Source organism: Zalophus californianus, chromosome X, assembly GCF_009762305.2.
Source record: "Zalophus californianus isolate mZalCal1 chromosome X, mZalCal1.pri.v2, whole genome shotgun sequence".
In the NCBI taxonomy this organism is placed as follows: Eukaryota; Metazoa; Chordata; class Mammalia; order Carnivora; family Otariidae; genus Zalophus; species Zalophus californianus.
Window position 1 is genome coordinate 32293914 of NC_045612.1, and position 4308 is coordinate 32298221.

Here is a 4308-nt window from a genome sequence, read left to right on the forward strand (position 1 = left end):
TGGGTGCTTTGGGAGAAATTCACGGAGGAAATCACTCAAATGCTGGCACTTGAAGAGCGCTTAAGGCTTAGGTCATGGAGTATGGAAGGGACAGAGATAGATTGCATGTTGAGAAAGTATGAAGCAGCACGGCTTAAAGAACAGGTTGCAGTCAGGGATTAGCTGTAGCTACAGAATGGCTATAAATAAGGGGATGAGCACCTTAGAGTAGAGCTAGTGCAATAGGGGACAAAGGTGGAAAGTTTAGGGTGTTAATCTGAATAGCTCTGAAGGTCAAGCTAAGGAATGTGGACTTTTTTTTGTAGGCACCTGAAGCTGGGGAAAGACTCAGTTAGATCCTTGGTTTAAGCCGATCTCTCCAGCAGATGGGTAAACGATGCGTTTGAAAGGAGAGACTGGAGACTGAGGAACCAATTAGAAAGCTATTTCCATAGCCAGTTCGTTCATTCATTCGTTCATTCATTCACCAAGCATTAAATGAACAGCTATTTGGAAAAGGCAGTGTTTCAGCCTAGAGGAACAACAGACTAAAGGAGTGAGAAAGAGTGAGAAACCTGAAAAGAGACATCAAAGATAGGGATGCAATTTCAATGTTTCCGACTTGGGGGATTATGCTAAAAGTTTGATTGAGGCTCGGGAATAGGAGTTGGCTTCTCCCTGTGGAATGTTGTCGGCCTTTGCCAGAGCAAAGCATGGGTCAGGGGCCAGGCCCTGGTTTGGGGATAAGGGGCAGAACATCCTTTCAGACTGTTTATCCTCAGATTGCACAGGAATCCTATAGGATGCATCCTTAAGTGTGGCACAAATAAGACTGATTTCAAATCCCCCTGGTACTTTGGGAAGGACTGGACTTAGGTCAGGTGTTACATTTCTAGTTGCCCTTTTATTGGCTATTGGAATGGGCAGCATGTCTCAAACAACTGCAGTGTACCTGTAGAACATCAGGTGGAGGTCTACACTGAGGTTGACAAAGTTGTTCTGAATTAAGGAGGAGGACAGTGTCGATGTAGATTATTAGGTACCAAATAGCTGGAATTTAGTTATTCGATTTTTGGGGTGACATTAAGGGATGAGTAACTTTGAGGCCATTAATACCATTAACTGGCGATGTCTTTCCACATATTTATGTCTCTTTTGCCTCATCTGCCAAATGAAGTTGTTGACTTGGGTAGGGAGAATAACAGATGCCCTAAAGTTGTCTGTGTCCTAATTCGGAACTTGTAAATATGTTATTTTATTCAGCAAGGGGTGGGCGTAAGGTTGCAGATGGAGTTAAGGTTGTTGATCAGATGACCTTGAAGAGATTATTTTCAACCCCCTAAGCAGACTCAATGTAATCATGAGGGTCCTTAAATGGGGGCGGAAGGAAGCAGAAGAAACAGAATCGGAGAAAGCATCGATAGAAGCACTTGACCAACCATTGCTGGCTTTAGATATGGAACTTGGCCACAAGCAGAGGAATGCAGGGAGCCTCTATAAGCTGGAAAAGGCAAGGAAAGGATTTTTCCATAGAACCTCCAGAAGGGAATGCAGCCCTGCCCACGCCTTGATTTTAGACCAGTGAGACCTATTTCAGACTTCTGCCCTCCAGAACTATAATATAATAAATCTGCACTGTTTCAAATCACTAAGCTGAATGTCATTTTTTTTTTTTACAGCAGCAATAGGTTACTGCAATGAATTTAGTGACCTAATTTCTTCAAATCTCTCTTAATATACAACTTAATGGAGATGCCCATCTTAATCATGTATTGCTGTTCAAAAACATATCTAATCTCCGCTTCCAGAGAGTTGGATACTGTAGAGCCAAGGTAGGGACCTTCTATCTTATTGCTTAAAAACTTCCACATGTGGACTAATATACTCCTGCTTTTGAAAATTAATCTCTCCCTGAATGTCCGCCCAGAGAGACAATAGAGCCAAACAATAGAGTCTTACAGTTACAGCTGTGGAAATCAAGGTGAAGAATGAGTGTGAGAGGTGGGCTGTGAAGCCTTAAAGTTGGAACCTTGTTTTTGGTTTTCATGTTTTAGAAACCTGCAACAGAATTCTCTTGGGTAGGGGCTCCTGGGTGGCTCAGTTGGTTAAGCATCGGACTCTTGATTTCAGCTCAGGTCATGATCTCAGGGTTGCGGGATCGGGCTCTGAGTTCCTCAGCAGGGAGTCTGCTGCTCCCTCTCCCTCTCCTCCCCCTCTTCCTCCTGCTCTCTCTCTCTCAAATAAATAAATAAAATCTTAAAAAAAAAAAAGAATCTCTTGGGTATAAGCTGTCTACCTGCTGTGCTTATTAAACAAAAAACTTACTGTTACCGAAAATTTTTGGTAGTATGTAATTATAAAAAAATCTTTTCTTCTTATCTTTGTATAAAGCAAATGATATTGTCTCGCTTTACAGTTTTTCTTTTTAGGTCAGGACAGGTTTTAAAAAAAGTCAGTAGATGAGTCATTTGTACATAGTCTCGTTCTTAGAACATCTCTGAAATCACTCAAAAGTCATTTTTCAAAGAACCATTAACCGGCATAGAATTCTGTGAAGTCCCTTTCTTGAACATTGTTTATTCTATATACTCGGTAACCTTGGGTAGTTATTAATATTAAATTTTTCTTAGGACAATCCCCCAGTACGTTTTTTCATTAGTGATATCCCATTTAAGAACCTGTTTTTGCCAATCATTTTCTACTTCCTGTTAAGTTTTTTTTTTCTTTTTAACATTTAGATTTGGTTAGCAGCTGGATATTTTCAGGATCCCACAAAGATATTGAAGCCTTTTTATTGCATAATCTATTTTAAGTGAAAGAAATAGACAAGCAGGGCAGGAAGGATGAAAAAAAAAAAAGTCAAGGAGAGGTTCTAAAGTAATCCTGCCAGACTTCCTATTGGTTCTGTTCCAGAAACACAAGACTTGGGTCAGCCAGACAGAAGCTGTTCCCCATCAGTGCAGAAACCAGTCACTTGGTCAGCCTGTGGCCCTCTGCAGCCCCTCAATGGGACAAGTGGCAGAGCCTTAGGGGCAGGCGGATGAGGAATGGGACCTTTGGCTTCCAGGAGGTGAATAGGATTCCTTGTGAAGACGGAAGACAAGGCTGAGCACACAGGGCTTTGCCTCAGAATGAGGGGTAACTGCAGTGATTAACACACGTTTTAGCTCATTACTGCCGGGGAGTGACAGCCCCAGTGGCAGAGCATAAAGCAGGGGAAGGAGACCAAGTTAGAGCACCAGGAAATCAGGCCTTCTGTGTGCCAGCACCAGAGGAGCTTCTGTCATCACAATCTGCCTGTGACATGTAAGTGAGGTCACTTCACATGAATAATGCATGATGGCTAAGAGGGAGGAAAGCAAGCTTTCACATCCAGCTGGGGCTTGAAATTTTGCATTATATTAAAATATATTATGAGAGGACTGCTACTCTACACTTCTATGGGATTTCTGCTATAGTGGCTCTCCTAGGGTCTCCTTTGTCCAATTTTCCATTTAAAAGGATGAGCCCTTCCTCCCATAGCTACAATATACCAATCCTAATTTTATAGGTCAATCATTAACCATAGGATCTAGGGACAGAATCCTGGAGAGGGATTTGGATGACTTGAGTGCCAGCCATTGTTCTAGCTAATGATGTGATCAAGCAGATCATTTGACCTCTCTGTGAATGGGTATGATGTACCTAATCTTTAGTGCCCTATAGACAGATACATCAAGGATCAAAGAGGATGTGAATGAGCATGAACACTTTTTAAAAATATATAAACTTAGAGCCTCCATTTTGGATTGCACAGTGCTCACCATAGCACATGCCCTCCCCAGTGTCTATCACCCAGCCACCCCATCCCTCCCACCCCCCACCACTCCAGCAACCCTCAGTTTGTTTCCTGAGATTAAGAATTCCTCATATCAGTGAGGTCATATGATACATGTCTTTCTCTGCTTGACTTCTTTTGCTCAGCATAATACCCTCCAGTTCCATCTACATCATTGCAAATGGCAAGATTTCATTCCTTTTGATGGCTGCATAATATTCCATTGTGTGTGTGTGTGTGTGTGTGTGTGTGTGTGTGTGTGTGTGTGTGTATACACCACATCTTCTTTATCCATTCATCTGTCGTTGGGGGACATCTTGGCTCTTTCCATAGTTTGGCTACATGCTGTGAATTGTGTAAGACTGTTGAATCACAGACCTGTACCTCTGAAACAAATAATACATTATATGTTAAAAAAAAAAAAGAAGATAACAGGAAAGGAAAAATGAAGAGGGGGAAATTGGAGAGGGAGACGAACCGTGAGAGACTATGGACTCTGAGAAACAAACAGA